The 18,675-nt window shown below is 45.1% G+C and overlaps 1 protein-coding gene across 2 annotated transcripts in view; it reads right to left on the bottom strand.

Annotated features, from left to right (window-relative positions):
* SUCLG2 (succinate-CoA ligase GDP-forming subunit beta) overlaps window positions 1–18,675 on the bottom strand; it is a 198,582-nt gene that overhangs the window by 30,365 nt on the left and 149,542 nt on the right. Inside the window, exon 10 of one of the 2 annotated variants that reach the window (XR_012231124.1) lies at window positions 797–859. The exons of the other annotated variant lie outside the window; for it this stretch is intronic. The gene's annotated coding sequence lies outside the window, so the exon portion shown is untranslated. The remainder of the gene's footprint in view (window positions 1–796; window positions 860–18,675) is intronic. 2 annotated transcript variants of the gene reach the window in all.

Genomic DNA, 18,675 nt, shown 5'->3' with positions numbered 1-18,675 from the left:
GTAACATATACTGTTGGCAAACTTTAAAAAAAAAACTCTTTAAAAAGGGCAGTTCATTGCACAACTTGGTGGAAGAAACTGTGATGGGGCGGGTTCACAAAATTGACTCAATGCTGCGCCTCCTTCATTATATCAAAATGGGTGTGAGTCCTAGAGGTAAGCATATGGGGTGCAAACCTCACAATTCCCAAGCGAAATCCAGACACCCCCCGACCGCAAGATACAGGAATCAGAACTCCATTATTTTTTTGTTCGGAGCTCGCCCGTATAACTGCACTGCTAACTAGAATTAATCCAGCGGCTAAGCTTTCATGTCTATTGCCAAGGGGAGAGGAGGGATATGGGGCTGCAACAAACCTTGGAACTCAGTTACCCATATAAAAACAAAGACCCTATTTTGCCTTCCAAGGGAAGTTATCAGGGGACAGTTGGATAAAATTTTTTGCAAATCTGGTCAACATTAGAGACATGTATGACTGGCTTGGATGGTGACCACGCCTGATGATACATTTATGTAATATTGACATTTAGGAATTCCCAACCCCACGTAGAGACAGAATATTATACCGCTGGGTGTTAAACAGTTAAAGAACTGCAGTCAGAACGATATGAAACAGAATATTCCGGGGAGAAGCCAGAGACCGAAGCTATCAGTTTTACATTCCATTGCACAATTCCGCACACTCCGCCTGCGCTGCATAAAATCAATGTATCATTATTAGGTTTTTTTGGTAAAAGAATTGCATACAGAATAAATAAGTAAATACGTGTGACGAGCGGTGCGCGGCATTCTCACCCCTCATCTACTGAAGATTTTCATTACTTGTCTGGTCTCGGTTTCCAAATCATAGAATTCTCTCTTAAAAAAAAAAATAGAATGAGTAAAGTTGATATATTTAAGGATTTCCATACACCTTAGATCGCTGTTTTCCAATAGATATTATATTCATCCCGACTCCCCTAGACGCATGCACACTCGGTTTGGCTGAGCATGCATGTGTTTTTAATAGAGAGACGGGAAAAGGCCGATTCCAGACCCTTTTGGCAGTTGCTCGTCTCCTCTGAGGAAAAAAAACAAAAAAGGATTGGGCACAATGAAATCTAATATTCCTGATTATTCCGGACACCCCTTTACACAGTCATAATTCTACCAAAATCAACCTGTTTAGTTTATACCGCTCAAAAAAATAAAGGGAACGCTATACCATAGGATGTGGCATGTGGCATTTTAGCGTTCCCTTTATTTTTTTGAGCAGTATATTTTGGTGCCATAAAAAATGAAAAAAAAAACTTATTTTGAAAAAAAGAAAAATAATTAATAAACGTTATGGCTGATGAACTGGATGAAGGCAAAAAAAAAAATCTCAGATTTCAAAACAAAAAATTAGTCTTTAAAAATGGAATATAAATTTTACTTAAACTCAGACTTAGAAACACTAAAAGTTTTCAACACTATTGTATTGGGAGGATCTCCTTCTACATGTACAGCACAGGTGGTTGTAGCCTTTAACAGATCTTGTATTCCTTAGGTAAAAAAAAAAAAGTGAACCTACTATGCAAATTGTGAAATAATAAAACAAAAATATATCGTGTGTATGCAGTTCCTGTGCATACTTATGTGTCTCCATGGTTACAGACTACAAACTATGTAGTCAGATCGTGCTGTTGTGTGTTACGGTTCTCTCTTTTTCTGCCTTCCTCTACCGATGGCGGGAAAAATGGAAGTAGCAAGAAAAAAAAACAACTAGTCCTATAACCAATCATTCACAGACTAAAGTTGTCTGAAGATGCATATTTAATCTGACAGTCTAATGTGTATGGTGGTTCTCCTGAATTTTCCTAGAATGATGATGATGACCGGGGGGGGAGAGAAGGATTCAGGCCATTTGGCTTTCCAATGGCCGAATCGTTAGTTCTCTAAGTGATAAGCCGCCATCGGCGTCTGGCAGCGGCTCTTTCATGTGGAACACAAGAGCGACCTTTACATAGTCATTAAGACCATTCTTTTTTGAATGGCCCATAGACGAGGGTACGGACATCTTTATATCCCAATTGGACAAGTGATTGCGCTATTTTCAAATCACCTTGGTCTACATGCTTCTGGGCGACAAGGCAACCATTGCGGAGCAGAAAAAGATGGTCATCAGCTTTTTTCCCTCCCCAAAATGGCAAGGAATTCTCTGTATGAGGATAATCATGAAGTCCACAAAAGAAAGGATGTCTGAAATACATGTAATGGTAAGGCGATGCAGAAGAAAAAAAACTATTAAAAAGAGCACCGAGTCACTGCACAGCCTACTGCCAAGCAATGTAAAACAAACCTGACCCGGCCTGATGAACGGAAGAAGCCCGATGGACTGAGTGGCTAAAACCCCCAGCCAATTGGGACGGATGCAGCTTCTCTGCGCTCCGCCAAATCTCATAGTCGCGGTCATACATTACCCTAATCCTATTCATTAAAGGAGTGCTTACGCCTACATCTTCTACTGGATTGTCCTAATGCTTAAAATACTGTCCGGGTGTCAGACAGATCAGCGGCGTCGCGCTCTGTGACAGCCCCTGAGATTACGCTGTAGGATTAATGTATTTCACCACTGTCAGCATCAGATTTTTTGATTAAAAGAGCGGGGTGGTTGGAGGGTAAGAAAAAAAAAAAAAAAGCAAAATGGAACGTCTGGCTGTCACCTATATTTTACACCTCTTCATATCTTCAGCAAGCAGTCGTGTATTGTCCTGAGGATCTGTTTTTTTCCCATTTGGCGGCCAGCAGATGTCACTGAGCAAAAGTCTTGAAAAGCTTGAAAAATCCTCAACACCTTTTGATCTCAGTGATTCCATCAAAGATGAGCAGCGAAAGTACGAGAAAATTGCCAGGCGCGCTCCTGGCGGACGTGCATTAATTTATGGCACGTCCGCTTGTCCAAATTAGGACTTTATAAACAGGGGGTCACTACCGATATGGCCACAGGATTAGGGTCTTGAAAATCTTTTTTTTCTCAACTTTGCCCAGGATCAGACCATGGATTTCAATGAAAGCTCTGCAATGCATTGTCTGTAATGCTTGCGGTGGTTCCCTCACAGGTTGCAGATGATCGTGGAGGTCCTAGCAGAGAAATACCCTGCGATCCACGCACTGTTGGGAGACCCTTCTAAAAACAAGAGACCTCTTTCAAGTATTTCTGTATCTTATATAATTATTAAATATTAGAAACACTCAGTTTGGGGCTTAACGTAAAGCCATCACCAGAAGATGACTTTTTTTTGTTGAATGCATTTTTTTTTTAAGTTTTATAAATTTTAGGATTTTTTTGTTCTCTTATCACAATCAATATTAAAAATAAAAAATAGAAATCTTAGAAATTTTACACTGGTCACTAGGCCTTTTTTTTTTTTTTTTTGTTTTTTTGTTTAGACTAACTTCCTGTTTCAGGAAATACTACATGTACATTAGCAGTATAGAAGCATCTAATGAGTGTGTGCAAAAGTCATTGTACAGGGAGGAGAAGATGTGACATTGCCCTATGTAGATGTGTTACCTGTCCTTGTAATCCTGCCTGTGCTGATAAGTAAACTGCTGATTACTCTTAAAGGACAGGTAGTAGGAGCCTAAAAAAATTCTCAGCAGAGTGAAAAAAGAAAATTGCACAATTACCTTATTTCCTCTTAATAAACATTGCGATATCAAAATGAAAAAAATTGCCAAATAAACGTGATCTAATCAAATCAGTCATTTTCTTTTTACAATAAATAACAGCCAACGACGCTTCACACCATTATTTACAGTCCAAATTAAAACGTGGGCACTGAAAATCCCCGAAACTAAACAACTGCTGGACAGATTGCAGCCAAGAATAGAAACAGTTCTGCCTTTTTTTGTTTTGCATGGCCGAGCATTTAACAAGCCTGCAATATACAAACGACCACTAGGGGGCAGTAAGAGCCAGTCAGGTAAGGCTTTGTTTTCTTTTCTTTTGTTTTTTTTTCCTCAATCCAAAAATACAACCTTTGTGTGGGGTCTTTTTTTTTTTTTTCTTCTGAAGAGTCTGAACTGCAAAGGTTTGTGTCGACAATAGACAGCACCCAATAATGAATACATAGTAATGAAAGAACACACAAAAATAAACAATAGTAAAATGACAGCAATCTTTTCGGCCAAAGTTTTCTCACCTCATGTCTACATCCAGGTCGAGAGATTAAAAGAGAAAATAAAGAAGTGAAAAACTGGTAAAGTCCAAGTGAATCAGATCCTATAATATTGTCGAACACGCAGTGGAGAGTGCGGCATTCCTTAACAGCAAGTGTTTAGCCGATAATGAGCCCCTGGCACCTCTCCTCATCATCATTAGGAACATGAGAGAAGGCGATTACCAGCTAAAAATGTAATATGCTCCTGTAATAAGGATTGTGCTGAGCAGACATCTCCAGAGATGATGAACACCTGCATGCACCGCTCATGTAACAAGCCATCATCTAGCGGCACCTGTACGGTGAGCGTCAGGAATCTCATGGTTTGTACTATTGGTATATGTGCACACAGGGCATGTGGTTGGTGCAGAATTTTAGTGTGGATTTCAATTTGGCAGAAAATCTCCAGTGTTCTTTCATCAAAATTCCAGAGAGGATACTTCCAATGTGAACATTGTAGTACAAGCAACACATTTCTGGTTATACTTTTATAAACATATTCTTGACCACATCCAGGAACACATTTCTTGAACATACACCACCTATACTCAGGATCGGTCCGGCTGCCCAGACCCTCACTCAGTCCAAATTATAGAGCTGACTGATGGGGGTACCAAGAGACAAACCCAACCAACAGGTCTGTTGTGTTAAGAGAGACCAGAAGACCATAGACCAGAAGAGGGAGATTGACCCCAATTGATCTGATGTGCAAACAGATGAACCCCTGCCTGACTGATCTGATGTGCCAAGAAACTGACCCTCACTGATCTTATGTGCCAAGAAAGAGACCCTCACTGATCTTATGTGCCAAGAAAGAGACCCTCACTGATCTGATGTGCCAAGAAAGAGACCCTCACTGATCTGATGTGCCAAGAAAGAGACCCTCACTGATCTGATGTGCCAAGAAACTGACCCTCACTGATCTGATGTGCCAAGAAACTGACCCTCACTGATCTGATGTGTCAAGAAAGAGACCCTCACTGATCTGATGTGCCAAGAAAGAGACCCTCACTGATCTGATGTGCCAAGAAAGAGACCCTCACTGATCTGATGTGTCAAGAAAGAGACCCTCACTGATCTGATGTGCCAAGAAAGAGACCCTCACTGATCTGATGTGCCAAGAAACTGACCCTCACTGATCTGATGTGCCAAGAAAGAGACCCTCACTGATCTTATGTGCCAAGAAAGAGACCCTCACTGATCTGATGTGCCAAGAAAGAGACCCTCACTGATCTGATGTGCCAAGAAAGAGACCCTCACTGATCTGATGTGCCAAGAAAGAGACCCTCACTGATCTGATGTGCCAAGAAAGAGACCCTCACTGATCTGATGTGCCAAGAAACTGACCCTCACTGATCTGATGTGTCAAGAAAGAGACCCTCACTGATCTGATGTGCCAAGAAAGAGACCCTCACTGATCTGATGTGCCAAGAAACTGACCCTCACTGATCTGATGTGTCAAGAAAGAGACCCTCACTGATCTTATGTGCCAAGAAAGAGACCCTCACTGATCTGATGTGCCAAGAGATGGACTCACACGGATCTGATGCGCCAAGAGATGGACTCACATGGATCTGATGTGCCAAGAGATGGACCCTTAATGATCTGATGTGCCAAGAAACTGACCCTCACTGATCTGATGTGCCAAGAAAGAGACCCTCACTGATCTTATGTGCCAAGAGATGGACTCACACAGATCTGATGTGCCAAGAGATGGACCCTTACTGATCTGATGTGCCAAGAAACTGACCCTCACTGATCTGATGTGCCAAGAGACAGACTCACACGGATCTGATGTGCCAAGAGATGGACCCTTACTGATCTGATGTGCCAAGAAATGGACCCTCACTGATCTAACCTCCCAAAGTAAAATCCCACAGATCTAATGTGCCAAGAGATGGACCCCCACTGATTTGATGTGCTAAAAGTGAAACCCCACTAATCGGATGTTGTGAGAGACTGAGCCCCCATTCATCTGATGTGCTAAAAGTTGGAACTCTCACTGATGTGCTGTACCAAGACAAGAACCCACTGATCTGAAGTGCCAACAGATGTTCCCCCACTGATCGGATGTGCCAAGAGATGAACTCCCCAGTCATCTGATTTGCCAACTGACAGACCCCATCCCACTGATCGAATGTGCCAAGAGACAGACCACCCACTGATCAGATATGCCAAAAGATGGAACCATCCCCCACTGATCGGATGTGCCAAGAGACTGAATCCCTACTGATCAGATGTGCTGAGAAACAGAGCCCCACTGATTGGATGTGGCAAAAGATGGACTCCCTCGTCCACTGATTTAATTTGCCAAAAAATAGAACCCCACTGATTTGATAAATACAGAGTAATGGGAAACCATATAGAAGGTTGATAGGTATATCTAACATTCTTCATAGAAAGCAATTAATGTTCCCCATACACGAGACTAAAGTGTCCATTAATACTTGTGAAATCGACCAACAGTCTAATGTATATCAAGGGCCTTCCAACTCTCCCCAGATGATTATGATGAGGAAGAAAATTGCTGGGCAGTTTGAATTGTAATGCTTGACTCTTTTGTTCTTCAAAAGTCAAGCCTCCACCAGTTGTATGGCAGTGGCTTACTTCGCTTTCCCCTTTGAAGACACCAGTACGCACAGTCGAACGCTGATGGAGAGCTTGGAGAGCCTGCTGATGCCAATTAAGCACTTGGACTTCAGCTACAGCATGTGTATGGTTAGCGTTAGCAAATATAGTAGCTTGCGAAAGTATTAACCCTTTTGGCATTTTTTCGTGTCTAGCTACCTCACAACTTGGAATTTCAGGTTTTTTTTAGGGTCTGCATCAGTTCATGTAAAGAACATGCCTATAGCTGTGAACATTTGGTTTTCTTTTTTTTATGTGAAGAAAACAAGAAATAGGACAAAATAAATGTAAACTTCAGTTTGCATAACGATTCACCCCCCCTAAAGTCAGTACTTTGTAGAGCCTCCTTTTGTGGCAATTACAGTTGCAAGTCACTTTGGATAACTCTCTATGTGATTTCCACATCTTGCCAGTGGGATTTTTGCTCATTCTCAAGGAAAAACTGCTCCAGCTCCTTCAAGTTCTATGGTTTCCTCTCGGGAACAGCAATCTACAAGTCTGACTACAGATTTCTCAATTGAGTTAAGGTCTGGGCTTTGACGCAGCCACACCAAAATATTTACACGTTTTGCCTTAAACCACTCGAGTGTTGCTTTAGCAGTATGCTTTGGGTCCTTGTCTTGTTAGAAGGTGAACCTCCATCCCAGTCTCAGATCACTGATGGACAAACAAGTTTTGCTCAAGAAAATCCCTGTATTTTGTACCAGCCATCTTCAGCTCAACTTGGACCATTGTTCCTGTCCCCTGTGCCAAAAAACACCCCCTAAGCATGATGCTGCCACCACCTTTTTTCATGTGAGGATTGTGTCCTTGGGGTGATGAGATATGTTGGTTTGTGACCAGATATAGCGTTTACCTTGGTGGACAAAAAGTTCAATTTTGGTCTCATGTGACCACAGCATCTTCCTCCATACATTTGGGGAGTCTCCCACATGTCCTTTGGCAAACTCAAAACGAGCCTTACAATTTTTGTGTCTAAATAAAGGCTTTTTCCTGCCCACTCTACCATAAAGGCTACCTCTATCAAGTGTATGGCTTATTGTGGTCATATGGACAGATACTCCAGTCTCTGCTTGTGAACTTTGCAGCTCCTTCAGGGTTAACCTTGGTCCCTATGCTGCCTCTTTGATTAATACCCTCCTTGCCCGGGCTGAGAGTTTTGGTGGGCGGGTCTCTCTTGGCAGGTTTGTGGTGGTACCATATCCTTTCCATTTGATGATAATAGTTTTGATAGTGCTCCGGGGGATCATCAGAGATGGGGATTTTTTTTTTTTTTTGATAACCTAACCCTGACTTGTACTTCTCAACAACTTTGTCCCTGACCTGTTTGTTGGTCTTCATGGTGTTGCTTGGAGATCTCCTTGGCCTTCATGGTGTTGCTTGGAGATCTCTTTGGCCTTCATGGCGTTGCTTGGAGATCTCCTTGGCCTTCATGGTGTTGCTTGGAGATCTCCTTGGCCTTCATGGTGTTGCTTGGAGATCTCTTTGGCCTTCATGGTGTTGCTTGGAGATCTCTTTGGTCTTCATGGTGTTGCTTGGAGATCTCCTTGGTCTTCATGGTGTTGCTTGGAGATCTCCTTGGCCTTCATGGTGTTGCTTGGAGATCTCCTTGGTCTTCATGGTGTTGCTTGGAGATCTCTTTGGCCTTCATGGTGTTGCTTGGAGATCTCCTTGGTCTTCATGGTGTTGCTTGGAGATCTCCTTGGTCTTCATGGTGTTGCTTGGAGATCTCCTTGGTCTTCATGGTGTTGCTTGGAGATCTCCTTGGCCTTCATGGTGTTGCTTGGAGATCTCCTTGGTCTTCATGGTGTTGCTTGGAGATCTCCTTGGTCTTCATGGTGTTGCTTGGAGATCTCCTTGGTCTTCATGGTGTTGCTTGGAGATCTCCTTGGTCTTCATGGTGTTGCTTGGAGATCTCCTTGGTCTTCATGGTGTTGCTTGGAGATCTCCTTGGTCTTCATGGTGTTTGGTTAGTGGAGCCTCGTAAATGTGTTGCCGCCTCTGTGGCCCTTCAGAGAAGGTAAAGTGTATATACTGTGAGACATGTGACATTAGATTGCACACAGGGGGACGTCCAGTCACTAAGCATGTGACTTATGAAGGGAATTGCTTGAACCAGAAATTTTTATGGGCTTCATAACAAAAGGGGTGATATATACCAATATACATATACCAATTTTTAGTTACTTAATCCCATAAATTTAATTTATGCCTATATTTTTCTCACTTCACTAACAGACTATTTAGTGCTGATGCATCGCACACAAATTGGATTACAAAAATATTTACACACAGGTTGTAATGTAACAAAATAGGTAACAAGCCAAAGGGGTGAAAACTTTTGCAAGCCACTGTAGGGCCACCTTCCCAAAGAACCAATAGTGATAAACAATTCTGTAAATTGATGGAAGGTCCTATTGGCAAAATTCCATTCAGACACCTGGTCTTTACAATGGGTTGTGGCTCCAAAAATAGTGTACCAGCTATGGCAACCAAAAATCTGCTGGAATTGGTGTAAACCTGTGCTACTATCTGCTCCACACCCCAACACAAGTCTAGAAACCCCTAACAGACTCCCTGAAGCTCCTGGACACTAATGCAAAAGCTGCACAGCCCCCTCATAGGAGGGTATGCACCGCTACCTCTGCAGTTACCGCCCCGGAGACCCGGGATAAAACTGTCTGATCTGTGTTAATCCCTCAAAGGAGATTATCATCATTCTCCACGGCCTGAATTATACAGGAGCTTATCGGGCAATCATAACGCTTCTCAAATTAATGAACGTACCCGGGCATATGCTGCTGCCGTGGAAGCATTTACCCACCAAACTCCCTGGCAAAAGTCAGAACAAAATGGAAAGAGACAGAATCTTCGCATCCTGTGCTGGGAACATACGCACACTGTGCATGGAGCAGAGACGTCCAACTACCAGCAGATGTACTGGCTGCTTCCTCCGGCTCCGCTCTCTTTGTACTGGTGCCAGCTGCACCATAGAAGCTCCTGCCTGCCAGTTCTGTGTGTTCCAGGAACCCTCAATATCATCTTCCTGCTCGCTAATCCTTTTACGAAAGCCATTCAGTTACAGAAACACAATGGCTGACAAATTTCATTTTTTTTTTGCTTTACATTGGGACATTTTGTTTGTTGGCTTTACAATACTTCCGGGGAATAACAGCACCTGTAAGGATTCAATAAGACCGGCAACGACGACACAGGAACGGCCACCATGGCCATTACAGTACTATACACAGAGGCAGCTGATGGCTGGAGTTGTACGCCACCAGCAATTAAAGGGCATTCTTACATTTGCAAACAATATATTGTTTTATTCTTCTAACGTACCTAAAGTATTAAGTTACGTACCGGTAACGGTATTTTTCGGAGGCCCATGACAGCACCACGAGAGAGGGGATCCGCCCTATAGGAACAGGAAACCTACAGATACAAAAGGGCGGCACCTCTCCCACGCATCAGTTGGATTACAGAGCTTGAGAGGCTACCATGGTTAGTACACAACATATGATATATACAAACCTATCTACCCTATTTAACAGAATTATTTCATACCATCTCCCACATAAGGTGATTCTATGAACAAACTTCTAAGGAGTGCACCCCTATATGTGAACAAGGGAGGGAACTAAGGGTGCTGTCATGGGCCTCCGAAAAATACCGGTACGTAACTTAATACTTTATTCGGACTCCCATGACAGCACCACGAGAGAATTACAGAGATGTAAACTAACTTAGGGAGGGACTACAGCCTGCAGCACCCTTAGCCCGAAGGTGAGGTCTGAGGAGGCACCCATGTCTAACCGATAGTGGTTAAAAAAGGTGGAAGGAGATGACCAGGTGGCCGCCTTACATATTTGATCAATTGATACTCCAGATCTCTCCGCCCAGGATGATGCCATGGCCCGAGTGGAATGTGCCCTCAGGTTCTGTGGAGCCGGACCGCCACCTGCTGTGTAGGCAAGAGAGATAGCCTCCCTAATCCACCCTGCTAATGTGCGTTTTGATACTCTGTATCCTTTCCTGGAACCTTGGAAGGATAGGAATAATGCGTTCTCCTTCTTCCAAGGATCCGTGGCTGCTAAATATGTCAGTAAGCATCTTCTAATATCTAACGCCTGGAGTTTCTGCTCTTTAGGGTTGGTTGGGTTAGGGAGGAAGGAAGGCAGAACTATCTCCTGTGTCCTGTGGAATTGTGTTGCTACCTTGGGAAGGTATGCTGGATCTGGCCTTAGGATTACTCTATCCTGTAAGAACTCTGTGTAAGGAGGCAATCTGGAAAGTGCCTGTATATCGCTCACCCTACGTGCGGATGTTATTGCTACCAGGAATGCGGTCTTAAGAGATATAATCTTTAGTGAGGCGGAATCTAAAGGTTCAAACGGACTTTCTGTCATGGCTGTAAGGACTAAGTTTAAGTCCCACGGTACGCATCTGTCTTTGTGTATAGGTCTCGATCTGGTCGCTGCTCTGATGAACCTTGCTACCCAATAATCTTTTGCAATATCAGCTGCAAACAGGGCCCCTAAGGCTGAAACTTGTACTTTTAGCGTACTTGTGGAGAGACCCAATTCGAAACCTTTCTGGAGAAATTCCAGAATATGTTTCGTGGGAATTCCATCTCTGATGTCAAAGTGAAAGGTGGATAGGAAGCGTTTCCAGGTCCTAGCATAAATATTAGTGGTGGTTAATTTTCTGCTTCTTAGGAGGGTGTCAATTAAGTTCTTGGAGAACCCTCTATTTTTTAATAGTGACCTTTCAAATACCACACCGTCAAATGAAGTCCCGCTACTTGTGGGTGGCTGACTGGCCCCTGGTAGAGGAGATCCGGAAGGTTCGGCAGTACCCAGGGATCGCCTACCGACATGGTCCTCAACCACGCGAACCAGGTCCTCCTGGGCCAAAAGGGGGCAATCAGTATGACTCTTGCCTGATCCTCTCTGATCTTCCTGACTACCAGGGGAAGAAGATTCAATGGTGGGAAGGCGTATGCCAGAGAAAAGTCCCATCTTATCAGTAGGGCATCCACCGCCAGGGGATTTTCCCTGGGGTTCAGAGAGCAGAACAATCTTTCTTTTCTGTTTTTTCTGGTGGCAAAGAGGTCTACCTCTGGCTGGCCCCATCTGCGGACAATCTGGCGGTAAATGTCTTTGTTCAAAGCCCATTCTCCTTGTCTTAGAGCCTTGCGGCTTAAAAAGTCTGCTCTTACATTGTCCTTTCCGCTGATGTGGAGCGCGGTCAAAGATAGACAATTTCTCTCTGCTATCTGGAGGAGCCGTTCTGTTATCTGCATCAGAGCGCTGGAGCGGGTTCCACCTTGGTGGTTGACATATGCTACCGCTACCTGGTTGTCCGAGTGTATCCTCACATGATGGCCCTGCAGGTAGATAATGAGTTTCTTGACTGCTTGCTCTATCGCCAATAGTTCTCTCTGGTTGGATGAGATATCAGAATTAGAATCCCACTGGCCCTGTACCACTATGTCCCCCATATGGGCTCCCCAACCAAAGGAACTTGCGTCTGTGGTTATAATACGGGTTATCTGTGTTATCCAGGGCACCCCTGACGCTAGGTTCTCGCTCTGAAGCCACCATCTCAGTGATGTAACAGTTGAGGGGCTTAGACACATCCGACCTTGTAAGGAGCCTCCAAGGGCCCTGCTATTAATCAAGACGTCGTTTTGAAGGGTTCTGGTATGGAACTGTGCCCACCTTACTGCTGGGATGCATGAAGTTAGAGAACCTAACCGGGACATGGCCTGTCTGAGGGTCATAGATGGATTATCCATTGCCCGAAGAACCTGCTCCTGTATCTTTTGTAATTTATCTAGTGGTAGCAGGCACCGCTGAGTGTCTGAATTTAGTATCAACCCTAAAAATTTCTGTAATTTTAAGGGCTGGAGTCGGGATTTCTCGTAGTTTAAAATCCATCCCAGGTTTTCTAACCTGGATCTAGCTTTTTCTATCTGGGATTTACAATGACCCACCGATTTTCCTACAATCAAGAAATCGTCTAAATATGGAATGATTAAGACGTCAACCTCTCGTAAGTGAGCCATAACTTCGGCCACTAACTTTGTAAAAACCCTGGGTGCTGCTGAGAGACCAAAGGGAAGGGCTCTATACTGAAAATGACGTACTGTGCCCTCTACTGAAACTGCCACCCTCAGGAACTGCTGGAAGTCTGTATGGATAGGTACATGATAGTACGCGTCTTTCAAATCTATGACTGCCATAAAACAACCTTTAAACAATATTTTTATTGTTGTATTAATGGACTCCATTTTGAATTTATGATTAATCAAAAACTCGTTAAGGGAACGAAGGTTTATAATCGTTCTGAATGTGTTATCAGGTTTCTGGATTAGAAACAGGGGAGAGTAAAACCCTCTTCCTCTTTCAGCCTCTGGAACCTCTACCAGAACATTTTTCTGACATAGGCTCAAGACTTCCGCTTCTAAAGCCGCTTGTTCGAGATGAGAAGATCTTAAGGGGGTCAGTTTAAAGGTGTCCCGCGGGATCTGGGTAAATTCCAACCTAAGCCCGGTGGATATTACCTTGCGCGCCCAGTCACTATTCGTAATCTGTGACCATGCCGGGAAGAAGGATGACAGTCTACCCCCTACGGGAACCGCTAGTCATTGATTTGGTTTCTTTTGATCTCTCGACGAGCATGTAAACATATAGCCCGTACCTCGTCTCCTTCTGTCTTCCCATCTGGGTCGATCTCTAACAGGCGAAGAGTTGCGCCTTCTCCCCTGGCCAAATCTCCTTCTACCAAATGGGCGACGGTAGGACGCTGATGAAAGGTTTGGGAACCTTTTCTTGTCGTCCCCCGCCTTTTCAAGCAGCTCGTCTAGGACAGTTCCAAACAAATATTCGCCCTCACATGGAATCGCACAGAGCTTTGCTCTGGACTGGATGTCTCCCTGCCAGCACTTTAGCCACAGGGCTCTGCGAGCTGCGTTAGAGAGACCTGCTGCTCTGGCGGCCATTCTCACTGCATCCGCTGAGGCATCTGCTAGGAAGGCTGCTCCCTCTTGGATGGTCAGTAGGGCCCCAAGAATTGTCTGTCTTGATGTACCCTGTTTTAGTTGTGACTCCAACTGGTCCAACCAGACCATCATGGACCTGGCTGTGCACGTTGAAGCCACTGCTGGTCTTAAGGACCCGGCCGCCATCTCCCAGGTGTTTTTCAGGAAAGTATCAGCTTTCCTGTCTAAGGGATCTTTAAGGGATCCCATGTCCTCAAAGGGGAGCGAGGATTTTTTTGATGCCTTCGCAATGGCAGCGTCTAATTTGGGGGCTCTGTCCCAAGAACTTACTGCCGGATCGTCGAAGGGGTATCTCCTTTTGAGGGCTGGTGGTAGCGACCCTCTTTTGTCCGGTCTTTTCCACTCTCTGTGGATCAGATCCTGTATCTTTTGGTTTAACGGAAAGACTCTCCGCTTCCTCTGTTCCAGCCCACCGAACATGACATCCTGCATGGATAAATGGGGCTTAGGCTCCTCTACTTCCATTGTCCCTCTGACTGCTTTGACCAGCTTGTCTACCCGGTCAAGAGGCAGACAAAATCGCCCCGAGTCCTCTTCTCCTGAGGAGGACGAGGGAGATGAAGCCTGGGAGTCTCTGCTTTTTCTCCACTCTGCCGAGGAATCAGACTCCGCCGGGACCTCGCCCCTTAGACTTTGCGGCTGAGACAAGAACTTTAGGGTTTCCCTCATTTCTACCCTGACAATGTCTCTCAAACTCGTCGCTACTGCTGGCGACTCTTCTGCCACCGTCTGCTGAATACAGGGGGGGCACAATCTTTTGAGGCATGCGTCCGGTAATGGGCATGCACAGAGTGCGCATTCCCTATGCTTATTTTTATTTGTAGCTTTTTTTCCCTAGAAAAAGAAAAACACAGAAGGGGGGTCCCGTCACTGAGTGAACTTTCACGAAGATCACTTACCAGTGCCACAATCAAGTACCGGAGAACGAGGGGGATTTCTTTCAGCCGATGCTCCTGTCTGCCTGGAGGAGCTCTTACGAGTGGACTGGTCACTTCGTCCCGCATTACTGTCACGGGACCCTTTCTTTTTCTGTTTGACCTGCCGAAGGTCATCCAGGGGCGGCAGTGATGTTTGCCGCTGCTGCCCTTGCTTCTGCCGCTGCTGCTCTCGATCGCTTTCCATCACCACTGCTGCTGCTGCTGCACACTGCATGTAGTAATGTGGCCAAGGCAAGGAACCCTGCCCGGGTCCCGCCTAAATACCCCTCCTCCGGTCAGCAGTATCCATGCCGCGCCCCTCCCCCCCTTAACGGAGCTCCCTACCCCAGCTGGCGCCCGACCCCGCGCCATCGGTGTTTGCGATGGGCGCCGCCATCTTGGGATCGCCGCGCATGCGCAGTAGCGCGCTGACCCGGAAGCGCCTCCTCCGCCCGCCCCCTGACGTCACCGCTACCCCGGAAACGCCGGAAGCCCCGCGGGACGCCCGGGAGCTCCGGAGCAGCGCCCGGTCGCAGCCCCCTGCACAGCGCTGCCAACCTATCTGCGCAGCCGGAGCCGGGAATCCCCGGGGGGGTATACTTACCGGCGGCGGCTTAATTCCGGAGACGGCCATCCTCCGGACGCCGCTCCCTGCTGTCCACGCCACCGCCGTGACACCCATCCTGGGCCACCGTGGCGCCTTCCAGAAAATCCGAACCAGGCCGCGGTAGGAGACCCCCTCGCTACCGGTGTCGGCTGGCCGGCCTGGGATCCAATTCTTCTGCAGGATCCCGTCCCCTCAGGAACAGGAAACCAACTGATGCGTGGGAGAGGTGCCGCCCTTTTGTATCTGTAGGTTTCCTGTTCCTATAGGGCGGATCCCCTCTCTCGTGGTGCTGTCATGGGAGTCCGAATAAAAAAGGAGATTAAGCAACTTTGCAAAAAGTCTTGATCAAAAATATTTGTCTTGTGTCTACAGCACTAATGCAGGCCTACGCGCACCCAGCGGCGCACCCAGCGGCGCAGACCTACGCGCACCCACCGGCGCAGGCCTACGCGCACCCACCGGCGCAGGCCTACAGGCACCCACCGGCGCAGACTTACGCGCACCCACCGGCGCAGACTTACGCGCACCCAGCGGCGCAGACCTACGCGCACCCAGCGGCGCAGACCTACGCGCACCCAGCGGCGCAGACCTACGCGCACCCAGCGGCGCAGACCTACGCGCACCCAGCGGCGCAGACCTACGCGCACCCAGCGGCGCAGACCTACGCGCACCCAGCGGCGCAGACCTACGCGCATCCAGACTTAAAGACCATAACGAGAAAAAAAAAAAGCCTTGGGTGGTCTGATCTTGCAGTTCTATTATCTTTCCCCTGCTTCTTGTTAAAGGGGTTGTCCAGGACGATGATGCTGATGAGTTCTCCTTAGGATAGATCCTCATCATAAAAAAAAAGTGGGGGTCCAATACCCTCACTAGGCAGCTGTCAGATCCCTGAATCCTCCAGTGTACAAGGTTGGAATAACACAGTTCTGTGCACCATGTAGTGGCCGCTCTCAGTACTGCAGCTCAGTTCCTATTGAGGTGAATGGGATCTGAGCTGCAGAACGGCCACTACGCAGAGTATAGAGCTGTGGCTGTCCATTTTCATACCCTGTGCTCTTCAGGAAGCCACTAGATCAGGTAACAAGCTGATTAATGGAGTTTTCAAGTGTTGGATTCCCAAAATCTATAATAATGATGATGAATTATCTTCGAGATAGATCAATATCTTCGTCCTGGACAACCCCTGTAATCAGTGGCCCCAATGCAGACTCTCCAACAGTGCCCCCAACTAACATCTTTATTAGTGATAGTCTTTTCATATGGGGTAAAGAAACCTTTTGGGCCTCCCTGATCTCCAGGGTCCAGGAGCTAGTCCAACACTTCACCTATTATAGTTAATTAAGCCCCTAATTATAAACTACCATAAATTTGTTAGTAACCAGCATAGGATAAAGGGAAAGGACTATGATCAGACTATGCAAAGTCTGTTACCATGGAGACATAAATCATCCTGAGAGTTGCAGACTTGCAAAATGAGAACATTTTTAAGTGAATGTTTTTAAAAATGTTATTTTTACATTTTCATGCTTCAGCAATAAAAATGTATCAGCAAACGTGGATCATATATTTAGAGAGTAGCTGTCATTTTAATTTATCTCAGATAAATCAATAGGACACATGAAAATAAGCAATGTCTAACATATCTTATCTGATAAATCAGCTTCTTACTCCTCCTGGACTGATCATTCATTCTCAATTCAGGGGTAAAATCTGTATTCAGTTAAAACGGATATTCCCTTCAATAAGATAGGAAGTGACAGTTGGTGCTTTTCAAGTTCTATGGAGGGGGAGGAACTAGAGGCAGAAAATGCAGACATTCCATTACCATTTTCCATAGAACTTTATAAGCAACAACTGTCATATCCCATCTCAGTAATAAGAAAGAAATTACTTGAGAATTTTAAGAAAGAACGGACCAGTCCAGGAGGAGAAAGAAGCAAGATTTCAACTATAAGATATAGTACAAAATTATGAAAAAATAAAATAAAACGGAGGTTAATTTTTAAGCAAAAGCTGAGTACTAGGTGTTCTCTCATTACATTCACCCTATTTATTGTGAACCGTCTCAGGGGGCTGCAGCTGCTAATAAGGGGATTGCTGCACAAATGCAATTGTAGAAGCTTCCTCCTTGTGTAGCATTAATGGGAATTGCACATTACACACCACCACTAATACGGTCTTCATTACGAGCAGAATGCTGCGGGCAGTGCAGGCAGCTCACACCTCATTAGCATCTCATTTGCATGCTCCAGCACTTGGAGCATCGGGAGCAAATTATAGCATGGGATTTACGCAGAACGGGAGTGGAGAGGTTCAGTGTTCCCCATTTTTATTTTTCGGCTGAACCCGTGATTTGTGAATTGTTCCTCCTGACACGACAGGTACAACTGGAGATTTGGCGGTTATCACTTAGCTGAAACCACGCATCATAATAATCTCTCCAGTGATACTGGTTATAGGGGGTTATAAAAAAAAAAGATGCATATAAATTAATTTTAATAAAGTGAACAATATGGCGCGGAATTGTAAAATTAAAGGGGTCTTCTAGCTTTGCACAACTCACAGCTAAAAAAAAAAAAAAAAACAATTTGCGACTTGGCGTTTTTACACTAGTTCCGGGCCAGCTGAGAAAACTTATTGAAAATTGAGTGGCGCATAGCCAAGAGAGGGGTCAAAGTGACACGCGTGGCTGAAAAATGCCTCAATTTATGCCACAACTAATGGTGTTCATTGTGACGGAAATTTCTTGACTATATTATATAAAATTAGTTTTAAAACTAAGAAATTTACAAAATGGCTTTATTTGTGGAGGCGTCAGCTGCCAATCTTGTACTGGGCTATGAACATCAGATTAGTAAACTTTCCGAATTAACAGAAACTCATTGTATATATTGTTTTGGTCAGATGATTTTGCAGGTTAACACACCGTCATTTCACAATCCAAACATACATTGTGTTAGACCTGATGATGTTGGTGTACTTACTTTGAAAATCCATGCCACAATGGGCTGCATAATTTTGATACTAAAACAAGCTAGGCTAATGAGAGCAGCTTTCAAAAAGGATCCATTCTAACATGGACTGTGACAGTATATACACCAATCTCATCAGGTCTAAGAAACATATTTGTGTTCCATCGAGAGAATATGCTGTGGATGAGATGACAAAAAAATGCAGCGGAAATCTGCAGTGGAAATTGGCTGACGCTTTGGATTTTCACCCTTTGCATTGCAAGCTGCAACAAATCCTGAATATACCCCTGGCGTCCATCC

The sequence above is a fragment of the Dendrobates tinctorius genome, unplaced genomic scaffold, assembly GCF_039654945.1.
Source record: "Dendrobates tinctorius isolate UK_male_01 unplaced genomic scaffold, ASM3965494v1 ptg000027l, whole genome shotgun sequence".
Classification (NCBI taxonomy): domain Eukaryota; kingdom Metazoa; phylum Chordata; class Amphibia; order Anura; family Dendrobatidae; genus Dendrobates; species Dendrobates tinctorius.
This window is presented reverse-complemented; position numbering and strand designations above follow the sequence as displayed.